Genomic DNA, 14,581 nt, shown 5'->3' on the forward strand with positions numbered 1-14,581 from the left:
TGGATAGCAAGGTAGGGAAAAGAGTGAGTGTACTGTAAGTGTGATATAATGTATGTTCAATAAAATTGGAGCAGACTTATGTGGAGAGCATTATATTGAGGACGTTATATGTAGAGGAAGTACACTTCCTGAGGCCGTCTTCCCCAAAACAGCCAAAAATGAGTGTTCTGAGCAGAAATTATTACAGCTTTAAGAAGAGTTGGGAACCAAGATATGAAAGCAACCCATTAGAAACCATGTTATAAGGAAGATGTAAATGTACAGAGTACCTCTAATGAATGTGTGTCATTTGTTGCTCTGCATTAGCCTAAAAGGACAGAGGTTTCTAATTTGTGATGACTATTTTATAGGAATTAAACACTTATTTAAAAAACAAGTGTAACTACAATACCCAGTATTATAAAAAATCTGCCCGCTTCCAAAAAAAACCTTTGCTTCCTCAGATGAACTACTTATGACTATGGGGAATCCTCCACCCTTCTTAATTCCACAAGTAACACTCAGCACAGGGGAAAAAAAAACAGAGAGAGAGAGAGAGAGAGAGGGAGGATTTTTGGTGTGTAAGTTTTTGTTTTGTGTAGGGTGTTTTGTTTGTTGGGTTTTAGGTTTTTTAAGCAATATTTAACTTTTCAATAGATTTTCATGTATTTAATCTAAAACCAAAAATCGTAATCCTAATGAAGATTGGTGTAATAAATTATAAGGGAACATTTTTGTCTGAATATTCTATATGCTGTATTAGAATAACATCCAAGATCCTGTAGGTATCCAACCTACTTTATATTCCCCTTTATCAATGAAATGTGAGATAGTAGATCCTCTTAAATAATCAGTTACATTGTGCTCTTCTGTCTCTTGTTTCATTGCTAATATTTAAAAAAGGATCAGGTTCACTCCTCTATCAAGCTGGCATGACATATTGCTCATTTGAGCCATTTCATCTCACACTTTAGTATGCACTTACAGAAAGTGCAGTATGAAGAAACCTTTAAAGTGTGTTTTAGCATTGTATGAATGTCTGAGGTGTGTAGTAAGCAAGGCTTTTGTGCAACAGCATACATCTGGAATTAGAAATTTGAGTCACTTGTGAGTTGAAAAAAGGTAAAGGCAAAATTATCAAGTGATAGGATTTGGGAGTGAAGGTGGGTGGGTGGGTTGGTGGGTCATTTTTTAATTTTGCATCTGTAATGGACTTTGAGAGAAAAAGCACATACTGTAAAATGATACCTTTTATTAGCCATGCCAATACTCTGCACTTGTACAGGATATTGCAGTGCTTTGCAAACAGTTAATTAGTTTCCCACATGTCTGGCTGGTTGGTCTTGCCCACATACTGATGGTCATATTTAGGGTCAAGAAGGAATTCCCCAAATCAGATTGACAGAGACCTTGAGGGTGGTTTGCCTTTCTCTGTAACATGGGTCATGGGTCACTTGCTGATTCAAACTAGAGTAAATGGTGGATTCTCTGTAATTTGAAGTCTTTAAATCAAGATTTGAGGACTGCAGTGACTCAGCCAATGACTGTGGGCCCACTACTACAAAAATAGGGGTGTGAGGTTCTATGACCTGGAATGTGCCAGAGATTGGACTACATGATTATAATGGTGCCTTCTGACCTTCACGTCTGTAAGTTTCTGAACACCCCAGTGAGATAGAAAAGTATTATTTCCATTCTATATTAGAGTAAAATAAAGCACAGAGAGATTAAGGGCATGATTTTCAGAGATTCTGAACACTTGCTTTTCTCGTTGACTTCTACTGGAGCTGAGAGTGTCTAGCACCTGTGAAATAAGTCCCTAGGTGACATGTTTCAAGGTTCCACAGTGAATCAGTTATACAGGTTAAAACAGAACCCAGGAACTCTATATCCTAGTTCCTTACCTTACTCCATAGATAATGCTGCTTTTTTGGTGGCTTCTAGTACATGAGCTTTTTCAGGTGTCCACAAACTAGAAGAATATATAAACTCAATGGCATGAGTTTATAAACCAGTTACTGCGAAGGAAGTGGTTCTGGCCATCAATTTTCAAGCACCTAAGCACCAGCTCTATTGCACATCTTTTATTTCTACAAGTTGTTTTCCCTTCCTCCTTTCTTAGCCCTTCTAGTCACTTGTTATCACAATAAGCTGCTCCTAAGGCCTTATTTTCATTTAGGAAGACTTTTATAGCAGGTGCTGTGCAAAATTTGGTAATTTGCAGGGATTCATACAAACAAACCTTTTTGGTCAGGAGGAGATAAAGGTCTGGGAACCTGTGACAGGTTGTTACCCCCAGGATGCAGTCTGGAGCAATTGGAGCCGCTGTGCCCTCTAACAATTAGCAGGGCTGGTCTCTCTCTCACATTGCTCTGCTGGTGATTCAGCCAGCCTCTCCAGGCCCTGTTATCACCCAACACGACAGCAGGTGGCACCACACACCCAACTGAGTGCCTTACTTAAGCCTCTCATAGATTCATAATGGAGCACAATTTCCCAGCTCCCTAGGCTTGCACCCCTGCTGGAATATAAACCCAGAATGAGCTTGCATTGCACAGGGATCTGTGCAATGCAAGTTCACTAATGTAGTTCACTTCCCCCTTGATATGGGAAAGATATGAAAAACCAGCCTGTGTTAACCAAGCTGAGATTTTCCCAGACACTTCACTTAAAGACTCATTGGCTAAGATAAAACATATAATCACTTTTAATCTATTTTACTGTAGTTAATAATCTGCTTTGAGCCGTTTGATATCACTTAAAACAAGTTTATCTATCAAATAAACAAAAAATGCAAACTAAGCCTAATTTATTAGATAGATAGGATTTGAATTAGCAATCTCCCACCCTTACTGGTGATAGAAGCAGTTCACCAAATTTCCATACACAGCTAGAAATCCCATTAGCCTGGGACCAGCACTTTCCCCTGTTCAGTCTTTGATCCTTAGATGTTTCCAGGAGTTCTCTTGTGTGGGAAGTGAGGCCAAGAGGTGATGACGCTTCCCACCTTATATAGTTTTTCCATATGGTGGGAACCCTTTGTTCCAAGCTAAGTTCTCAGCCCAGCTTGTAGAAAAATACAGGTACCAAAATGGAGTTCAGTGTCATGTGGTCTGGTCACATGCCCTTGCATGCCTTGCTGAGTCATAGCATCCATTACTCATAGGCTGGCTGAAACGTTCTTTGGTGAGGATAAACATTTTCCAAGGTCAATTGTCTTTGCTGATGGATGATTAGCACTATCTAGCTTCTTCATTGTTGTACCTGAAAGGCTAGCTGTGGGTGTTTTCAACTTCACAACATCTTTCAGTAACACCTACAGTATATAGCAAAACTCTGTAACTTTGCATACAATGATAACGCATACAATCCAACAAGATAATGTTCAACAGATCAAGACTTTTAGAATGATACCTTACAAGGCATACCTTGTACCAGATGCCACATAATTATATCATAATCATATTACTATGGTGAATATGGGGTGCAGAGTGTCACAGAAACCACCGAACAAATCCCAAAACACCTGGCTTGGGGTCAAACTCATTCAATTTCACTTTATTTCTACCTGAAATTCAGGCCCCAGCCCATTCCAATTTGCTCAACCTCTCACTGAAATTTGCCCAAGTTCTAGCACTGCAATAAAATCACAAACCATGTGAAAAGTTTGTGCTCGTATGCACTGACAGACTTCTCCAAAATCACTCTATTGTATACCATGGGTCTGTCAGCAAAGGGTCTCTAAGAGTCAGTGGCATGCAGCCTCCAACCAAGTCACCTGTAGTCCACAACTAAGCTAATCTCTCTTCCCTGGAAATGGATAGTAACTCTGGAGAGCCTGTCTGTCTCGCCCAATACCACCAAACTAACTATAACCAGCTTCTTATCTCTTCGTGCATTGCAGCAGGATCTTTACCAAAGAGAGAGAATTGAGATTTGGTACCATAATATCTATGAAAACATCAATTGAGAGTGAAACAATTCACATATTCTTTAGAATAAGAAAACAGTAACTTCAATTGTATATTTACAACTCAGCATGTTCTTGCACCTATGTGCGCATAATGCAGAACTCATGTTGTTCCAATGGGCTAGATAAGTACCTAGGTTGATTAATGGGAGAAAGAAAGACACACCTTCTGCAGTAGGTGCTGTAGTGATGTAAAGGCGGTTATTCCACTAGAAAATGTTCCATCACCTTGCTTCCTAATCTGTGATGGTGCTGGAATAGGACTGTCCCCAGCTTGTTTAAAATCATGTTCATTAAGGAAGGAACAATTTGTCTGTCACATCATAGTTAAGTGTTGGTCCCTGCATAATTCTGAAGACCTGCAACTTGTTACTGACCTCTGAGCTGTAGGTGTTCGGAACCTCTTGGGGTCACGACCCAGCTCAGATGCACAACTTTAACAAAGCAAACATCTTCTAATCAATTTCCTTTCTGATCTCTCCCTTGACTTTTAATCTTGTTTCCCAGCAACATTTCTCCACTTCCGTGCTAGACAATAGAAGGATGCCTTTCAAGAGCTATGTACAAATTGGCTTGTATAGCAAGCTGAGAATTCCCTCTTTCCCATTGACATATAGTAAATGAAAACAGAGCAGCTCTATGCTGTTGCAACGGAAAATTTGTTGACATATCTTTTCAGACTCTGAAGTAAGATTAGAATAGGTTCAGGGTAAAAGCAAATCCAGAATGATGAAACACATTACTTGAAGGCTAATAAGGAGTGATTCAGTACTTGTCTAATCTAAATGTTAAACTATAATTCAGATTTATTCCTATAACAATTTATAGTCTTTCCAAGAACTGCTTTTCATACATTTTAGATATTGTACTTAGGGGTCTATTCCTGGCTTTGCCACTAACCTGTTTTGTTATCGTGAGCCAGTTATTTCAACTTGATGCTTCAAATTCCCTATTTGTAAAATGGGGATAATGATACCTTTTTGCAAAATGTGTGATGTTTATGTATGAAAAGCACTATATAAGAACTAAGTAACACTATTGTGAGCTGATATTTGGCAGCTGGGCTACATTTCATAGCTAAGCTAGTTGGATGCATTCCCAGCACCATGTCAACCTATGGAGTTTTAAAATCTTTGAACCACACAGTCTGAGCACTTTTGAAAATTAATCCCAAAGTGATTCATCCACAGTCACAGAGTGGGCCCGTGGCAGAGGCAGGAGTAGAACCCTTTTCTCCTGAGTTCCCTCAAAACCATCTATCCTCTCATTTGAGCTTTGCCTAAGGCTATGTCTACACTACCACAATAAGTTGACCTATGCTATTGTCAAAGTTAGAATCAGGACTCACAATTTGTCAGACCACTCTGTTTTATTAGCACAGCGCTCTGCCAATAACATTCAGAATATGTGAGCGGCCATGCAAGGCCAAAACAGTCTTATTTATACAGATAAAAGAGCGGGAATCAGACAAAGGAACAAAGAAAACAAAACTGTAAAATTCACCTGGGGCACAGCATGCATATCCTACTTCCTTACTAACTCTTTATGGATCTGAGGCTAATACTTCACCAATTGCCCTTAAATGGTGCAATTGTTCTATGTGAATGTCTGTATTCCTGACACCTGGATTGCAGCATTCCAACAGTTTTTCTTAAAGGTACAGACAGCATTTCTTTAATCCTTTCTATTTTCACAATATAATTCATTCTACTTTCACAATCCCTCCTTTTGGTCAAGCGCACGCCATGACCAACAATTACTGGGTTCCACAAATTAACCGTTTCTTATCTTTTTGTTCATCAGTGATATTCAAAATCATTATATTAGCACTCTGTTTTGGGGCAGCCATCTGGGTGACACAATTCTGGATACAACAGATTAACTGAAAGCATACAAAAATCACTAAGATTCCAAACAGGATAGTTAGGGCTCCCTGAAACAACCAGTTTCCTATACCAGAAAAATTGAACAGGTTACTTAGCCACTTCCATAAAGAACTCAGCTCTTCATGAGGAAGATATGCGATTTGTTCTAAGTGGCTATAGCGATCTATTACCTTATTGGTATTGTATAAACATACAACATTGTTTTCCAGTGAGAGCACAGGTCCCTCCTTTGGCCACGAGCACTATGTCCAATGCCTGACGATCGCCTCTGTTTCCTTGGCCAGGGCTCTTAAACTTTCTCTGGTTTTATTTGCCATTATTTAACTACTTAGGAGCCTTTTTGCCTGGTGTATTGCTCCCCCAAGTGGGGTAAAGGAACTGCCAATAGCCTCTTCCCAGGTGTCATTACTGTTCCATATTGTGTTAAACAGACAAGGTCCTCCAGTGAGGTCTGGGGAATTGAGTGGGATAGCCAGGACAGGAACACCAGTTTGAGAGTGGGCTGGGATGTGGCTGCAGACCCAGCATTTAGAAATAATAAGGGTCTGAGCTATCCACACTTGCTGCTGGATAAAAGAATTGTCATTGTGTGCACCCCAGACCTTAAGATACCAGCAGCTGAGGAACAGGCGCTACTAGAGCTGCATGTTGGAGGCAAGGCCCTTCTGGTTCTGACAACCTCAACTGAGGGAACTGCACTCACAGTTTTATGTCCACCAGGCAGCAGGCGCTCGGCTCACTACTGCTTCTTTTTGGGCCTTGCTTTATGTAGTCATCTGCTTCTGGCAACCCTTACGAGAGCGTAGATTGTAAGGTATTGCAGGCTGTTCCTCTACGTCGTCTTCTGGAGTCAAAAAAATTGACTCTGCGTGGTCCTGAGGTGGTGGTTGGTTCACTGGGGTGGTGCATTCTTACACTGCGAAGCATGTATCCACTCTGAGATGCCAGACAGTTTAACAGCCGTCCCTTGACTCTGGCTATAACAATGGCCTTCACACCTTATCTTGTCCTGATGCATACATTCCTCATTCACACAAATAGATTTGAGAATACAAACAGTAGTATTTTATATTGAACAAAAAAAACATTGCAAATTAAACCTTGCTAAGTTTTACAATTGATAACTAAGACAGTTTACATTGAGACCCAGGCCTTCAATGTTTCTCTAATTTACTTAACACAGACACAATAGAGAATCCTGTCTCTTACTACCTAAATCTTAAAACAAAGAGTTAGAGAGGGCCCAATTTGTAATGCATATGGGAAAACAGAATCCTATAGTCCCAGGGGGTCATTTCTTTCTGCTATTTAAAAATAGTGACTAGCAGGATGAAATCAAATTATACTTTAATTCTTATGGGATATTATAAAATCCTGCTCCTACATATCCCCCTTTTGACACTAAGATTATTAATCGCCAGTGTCACTTCTTATTTAGTCCACGTAATAGAAAATACTGGGAGGTGATTTGGGCCTGTGGCTTTAGCTTTACATACATTTGTTTTATCCACCAGCACATTTTAAACATTTCAATTAAACACATACAATGTAAAACCAAAAACAATTAGGGTAGTAATATTAGTATGCCAGTAGTTGTGGGAGACCATCCAGAAAATGTTATACCAATGGTAAGCTGTTATGCTTTTATGCAGTGGCAATTTTTAACATGTTCCCATTTGCGTGTATAATATGAATAGTTCAGTTTTCCACATTTTTGTTTTTATTTTTTTTAGGAGCCATGTTACCTTTTTACCTTTTAACAGATGATTGGTAACTGTTTGCCATTTAATGCCAAGGTTGATAGAGAACTCAGCTAAATCAGTGCTTACAGTAAGCGGAGACTCTTTTGTTGTTGTTGTTGTGGCAAATAGTAAATGTGATTATTGGTAAACACAGTACTTACATTACATTTACATTTGTCTTCTGGTGGGTTGCTAGCACTTTTTAAACACTTTTCCCCAAGAATTAACACATACACATAGTCCATTATACAGTACTTTGGATTATCTGAAAGACAAAAAGAACAGTTTTCTACCCCTTTTGGGGTGGCATTGATTATTGCTTAAAGATTTCATTCTTTTACAAATACCCTTCCTGACTGCAGGCAAAACAGAGGAATTACCCCCATATTTTCCTGTGTGTGTTTTTTTTTTTTTTTTTTTTTTTTTAAATAGGCAGGCCAGGTGTTAATGGCTTCTACATTTTAAGGGTTATGCAAAAATTATTTCACTGTTTAGTTATTAAATTCATGAGGTGGTGTACCTCAAGTTTTGCCTCTTATATAGCAGACCAAGTTTGTAATGTTTTCCCTGCTGTGTTAAGCTTTAAGTTTATTCACAGGTAATAGCTGAGAAGCATCATTACCATATTACTTTAAAGGATTTTTCCAAAAATCATACACACTACAAGTTGTTACAGGGGTACTCACTAACATTAAAGTTATTTTAATGTTTAATATTAACAGTAACATTAGCATCAAATTTATTAAAGGTATCTTGTTATACCATGCCTTTTATGTAGGCAGTTTGTTTGCTGACCAGGTATGTTCTTTATTTGCAGCTTCGTTTGTGCTGGCAGTTTTCACCTTTCTTTATCAGTTAGGTAATTTGCATCAACACAGGCTAGGCTTTTGGATTCAAAGCCATCAGCAGAGCTCAGAGACTCTGTTTTAACACACAGGGATCTGAAAAAGAAAACACAGCCTATTGCGGCTCTTTTTGGAGCCCTAATAGGATTTTAATTCAGCAGCATGTTTCATTTGCATTTTTTTTTTACATCCCTTTCTACAATATACGCTGCACATGTCCTACGGAAAATGCACATTCTTTCTATACTATAACTTTTCAAAAACATTAGCCATATTAATTTTTACATAAGGTATAACTTTGTTTTGTTTTTACAGAGTTTTCATGTACTTTTATTAAAGTGACAGTCTGATTACACATAGTCATTTTAAGGCTCAGTGTTTTTAACATTGCTTCTTTTTGTTTTGTGCACCTCACCTCTGCTGTTGCTTCAGAGGGTCACTGTTAACTTCTTATTCTGTCATTACAGCTCTTATCTGCTATTGTTACAAAAAAACCAAACCAACCAAACAAAAAGACTCCAGAATCTCTACCTATTCTCCTGATTCTGACTGCCCTATTGCAGCCATGACTTGGTCTTTATTTAAAAACATTTTAATTTTTGTAAAGAATCAAGTTACCCCTTTAGGGTTAAATGCTAAATCCCAAAGCCAAACAACACTAATTACCTGTGTCTTGCAAAAAGGTCTGTCAGTTTTGCAACTTTGAATCAAAGAGTCAAATGAATTTTTAGTGGCATTAAAAACAAAAACAAAATCAATTTATCTTACACCTACAAAACAGTAGTTTTACAAACCAGATGTGTTGGTTTAGATTCTTAGAACTTTACATACACAGACAAATAGATACATACACATTTTCTTTTCCTTAACATTTTTTTTTTACACTGCTTTGTTTTTGCACAGCTGTATATATATAAGGATTATTTACAGGCACTCTTCTGGAAAAGGGCCCATTTTCCCTTCAGAATGTCTGCAAAGAAACCAAGAATTCTCTCTCTTTAACATGGTCCTTTTTAACATTTTCCACAAAGTTTAACTGCTTAATTCTCTCCAGCCTCTATAGTTAACTTTTCACTCTCTTTTCTTAAATCACTTGTTTATGTTCCAAAATGACACCTTTATGACCTTAGATTTCACCCTTTTAAGTATTGTTCCAGGGGTTCATGCCTGCACTTACTACCTTTTTTTACTCCTTAGGGCTTTCAACCTGTTTCTTTTCTGTTGCTTGCCTGCTTGTCTGGGCCCGATCCTGCTTTTTTCAATGAACCATTTGTGAATGATATTGTGGTCATTTCACAGTTTTGAAAGAAATGTTCAAGGAAAGGGACCAGGAAGGGTGGGGGCTAGTTGAGGAGGCCCCCCCCGCCCCCAACCTTGCTGAATTGGTAGTGGGACATTATAAAGAATCAGTTTCTGAGGCAGACAACAAAGGGGAACAGAACAAGGGACTTTTTGTCCTTTTTACAATGAGATGGGAGTATGAAGGGGTTTGGATCGATCCGGGGTTTGGAGAACGGGGTAAAGGGGAGCGCTCGGTCTAGTGGTGGGAGAGGAGGCTTTTAATAAAGCTTTTAACTTATTATTTGAATAAGTGAGAGAGGCCAGTTTTGATTTTGTCCACCTATGATTTGCCTCTTCCTACCACTGCATGAAACAATTAACCTCTCCTTTAGCCAATTTAGTTTTAGGTTGGCCGAGTTTGTCCTTTAAGACGTCCACTCAGTCTTTGTTCCAAGATTTTAACAGTGGCCACTGAGTTTTGAGATCCCCCTGAGTTAGCCTAGACCATTTTCCCAGAAATTTACAGGAGTCTTGACCCTTTTTACAGGAGTCTGGACCCATCCTAAATACATAAAATGAGCCGGCGTTCATTTAGGGAACTGTCCCGACTTAGACGTCTGGTTACCAGTACAGGAGGACTTTCACACACCAATCACACAAGAAGGAAATTCAGGTTCGTCAGAGCGATGCCTGCTGCAACACATAAAAGGAGCCCACAGGCTACTGCCTCAATTGCCCTTGCTTTCACACTAAGGGGTTTACCCAAGGTGTGGTGCGGCTGCAATTGTGCAGATTTCACTCACTCAGACCGTGGGGACAGGAACCCCTTGGTCGGCCGATCCCCAGACAGAGACGGCACCCAGACTCAAACACTCCACATGAGGACAGATAGACACAGAGACAGGACAGTCCTCAGTCCGGACAAAACACAGAAATAATTACCTGACCACATTCCTGATGTCAGATCCCGGGATCCCTACCAGAACAGAGTGGGAACCAACAGGTTCGATGGCGTAGACCTCACTGTGGCTGTGCGCCTTTCCGCTCTAGTGGGGGACCGCTTGGGCCAAATGCCCAGGTGCCGGCTGCCACGGTCATCCCACAAAAACAGTCAGGAATCACACAGCCCCAGTGAAGACGGTTGCCATCTCGGTGGAACCTCCAAATTGTCAAAGTTAGAATCAGGACTCACAATTTGTCAGACCACTCTGTTTTATTAGCACAGCGCTCTGCCAATAACATTCAGAATATGTGAGCGGCCATGCAAGGCCAAAACAGTCTTATTTATACAGATAAAAGAGCGGGAATCAGACAAAGGAACAAAGAAAACAAAACTGTAAAATTCACCTGGGGCACAGCATGCATATCCTACTTCCTTACTAACTCTTTATGGATCTGAGGCTAATACTTCACCAATTGCCCTTAAATGGTGCAATTGTTCTATGTGAATGTCTGTATTCCTGACACCTGGATTGCAGCATTCCAACAGTTTTTCTTAAAGGTACAGACAGCATTTCTTTAATCCTTTCTATTTTCACAATATAATTCATTCTACTTTCACACTATACAGCTCCAGCTATGTGAATAACGTAGTTGGAGTCAACTTACCGGAGATCAAGTTACTGCAGGGTCTACACCATGGGGGTCAATGGGAGAAATTTTCCCATCGACTTACCTTACTCTTCTCGTCGGGGGTAGAGTACAGGGGTCGACTGGAGAGCGATCTGTGGTTGATTTAGTGGGTCTTCACTAGACCTGCTAAATTGACCACTGGTGGATCGATCTCAGAGCATCAGTCCTGGCTGTAGTGTAGACATAGCATTAGCCTTAGAGTCAGAAGCCAAAATGTCCCTTACCCACAAGGGTGTACAAGGGTGCTGTGCATCCCAGGAACTGCTGCATTTCAGCCGCTGCTGTATGTAAATATAACTTGCATTATATCTTGGGATCCTTCTGAGTGAAAGCTGCTAAGTGGAAAATATTTGTCCAGAATATCTACTGGCCTTTCTGGTTTATTTTTAAGAGCTAAAAACAATTGAGATACAGGTGGTTTAAAAATGATTTGGGAGGTTGGTTACTTTGGTTTGTACATTCCAGCTACACCATCAAAGGGGTAGATCAAGAGATCATAATATGGTGCTGAATCAGTAGAGATGGGCAAACCTGTTAGTTTAAAATAAAGACTTTTGTCTGGGACTTGAATCAAACCCAAACCAAACCTTTGTTAACGTTTAGGGAACATTTCTGTATGCCAAGATTCAGCTCTACGTGATTTTTACATGGCTACAATATTAACTGCAAGAATGGTGATGTATATACGCTGGAAAGTATGCACTACTGGTGAACAGTGCAGTGAATTGTCCTATTGGTGCATGTATTAAAACTTGTAGATGGTGCACTAGTGCAAGACTCTGTACGTATTTGTACCTCATGCAAACTATGTGTTTGTACCCATGAGTGGGGTGCTGCATCACTATGCTTCATATGTCAACCTGTTTCTGCATGCAATCATCCTCAAGTACATATTCTTTTACCAAGATCCTGCAAAATAAAGTTAAGTGCTGAAAATTGGTGAGGCCAAGGAGGAATGGTAATTCAGGTTCAACTTCTTCTAGAAGGCTGATTGTCATAAGTACACAAGCCACGAGCATCACAGAAGCTGCCTGAGAAATCGGGCTCCTAAGGTCAGTGGCTTATCTAAGAGCCAGCTTAAGTCAGGCTACAAAACAAAGCAAAATCCCTCTTTACTGGCTCTGACTGAGCAGGGTTAAGTGTTGATTGGGTGACTCCGCTCACGGCTGACTGCAGTGATGTAATGGTTTGAGTTGTCAACCCTCCTCCTTCCCACATTCTCTTTGCTCTTTTCTTTGTGTCATTCGTGACTGCAGATCCACACCCATATCCTGTCTGGGGCAGTGTGTGGAAAAGGGGAAAAAAGGTGGGGGGGGGATTTTATCAGCTATTTCCAGAGGAAAGGGAGCTCCACCCACTTGAATTCCTGCCACATGGCTGGAGAGGAGTAAAACTAGAGCTTTATGAGTAATGTAGCTCAGAGTCCCAAAAGGTGCTGCTTATTGTAGCTGTTGGCTTAATGAAAGGCAAACATTGAAACCTGGCTCACACTGTTGTAGTTCCGTTCTGCCCTCTTTCTCCACTGCTTCCCCATTCCGACCAACACACCAGGTCCTGAATCACAACCTACTGACACCCAATGCACTTACTGTACCTGTATAATTTTACTGCAGAAGTGTAGTCTTAGAGTATGTCTACACTGCAATTAAAAGCCTGTGGCTGGGCCATGCCAGCTGACTCAGGCTCATGGGGCTCAAGCTAAGGAGCTGTTGAATTGAAGTGTAGACGTACCCTTAAAGGACCAGGAACTCCTAACTGCTCATTTTGGTTCTACCCTTGTGGCTTTGTCATTTAAGCTCTGCCTCGGTTTGTCTCTCTGTAGAATTGGGCTAATACCTACCCTGCAAGGTTTTTGTAAGGATTAATTAGTAGAAGTCAAAAGTATTAAAGCAGAGATGAACTTGACAAAATGATTGTCAAGTGATTTGAAGATAAGGTGTACTATATAAAGGCTAATTAGTATTGTCATCATAGAAGAGACAGCTACTTCTACAGGTTGTACATTAGTCTTTGTGAAGATGCAGATGAGAGGAAGAAAACCCTGTATTTAACTGCCTTATACTACAAAATGGGATACAAACTGCTGAGACTGCCCCTTGTTTATCTGAGTCTGTTCCTTTACTGTAAATAGATTGGTGTTGGGTAGGGTTGGGTAGCACTGGTGCAGAACTCAGGTGTGGATGATGAGGATAAGCCAATTAAGTTTTGTTGTGTTTATGTTGCTGCTGGGTTATTTGATTTGATCTGGGTTAAATGCCAGGTCTGTTTATTAATTAGTTTTATCAGATTGTCAAGGATGACCGAAGTACTAGACGGATACTCTTTTTTGTTGTAGGGTAGTAAAAAAGTGAATAAAATAAATATTTATGAAATTGTGTCCCCTACAACTAATTTGGAGGTGAATTCTCAAACAAACTAAGTTATCACTCCCTTCCCTGCTGGCCTTACTAGACTTTGATTGCTTCATGCTTAAAGTTTCATTTGGCTTTAATTCTCAAGTCCTTAATAAAATTTACATAAGTTTTGCAAAACTAATAAGAATGTGCTGTGCAATAAATGATCGAGGTTTTTAGCCAAATGCCACTTAGGAGCGGTATTCCAGTTCCCATCTGCATTGTTAGAGACTTTTTTAGTCCTACAGCTGCAAAACACTTTGATGCTTCTTGTATTAAAATGGTTGCATGTGCTGGAGAGGCAAGGGGAGAAAAAGAGTCATTTTAATAAAACTGAGCAAATCCAAAGGCAAATTAAGGTGGAGGAAGATCCAGTCCTTGTTTTATGATATAGGTTGGTTCAAAGATTTTGGCCAAACAGCTCTTGTATTTTTATAAACATCTGGCTAAGTTCAAAGGTGTTTGTCTGGGTGATTATGGCACTTTGGGAAGTCAAGTAAAAGGAATTATGTCATTTTAATGAGGTAAAGTTTCCTGCTGATGTCCATGTAAACACAAAGCCATGTGAAAAAGAGAGATTTAACATTACGTTAATTATTATTCTGGGCATGACATCATACCTCCTGGTTGCGATTTGTTATCAAGAAAACTCAGTGATTTAACTCCTTGGAATTGGGCTCCTTCCTGGAAAGAATATCACTTTTGTTTAAAAAGAAATCTGGCCAAAACCAAAACCCTAGATCCAAACACCCCTGAACAGTGCAATTCAGTCCTATCTCTACTTTTAAGGTGTCAAAGAAGTGCATTTCATGAGGGAATGGTTAGTGTAGAGGCTGGTAGCAGGATACAGAAA

The 14,581-nt window shown here is 39.9% G+C and overlaps 1 protein-coding gene across 3 annotated transcripts in view; it reads left to right on the forward strand.

The window, feature by feature from the left end:
* The window catches only part of CD34 (CD34 molecule), a 35,242-nt gene that overhangs the window by 420 nt on the left and 20,241 nt on the right, over window positions 1-14,581 (forward strand). The gene's annotated exons all lie outside the window — the stretch shown is intronic.

This window comes from Gopherus flavomarginatus, chromosome 5, assembly GCF_025201925.1.
Source record: "Gopherus flavomarginatus isolate rGopFla2 chromosome 5, rGopFla2.mat.asm, whole genome shotgun sequence".
Taxonomy (NCBI): Eukaryota; Metazoa; Chordata; order Testudines; family Testudinidae; genus Gopherus; species Gopherus flavomarginatus.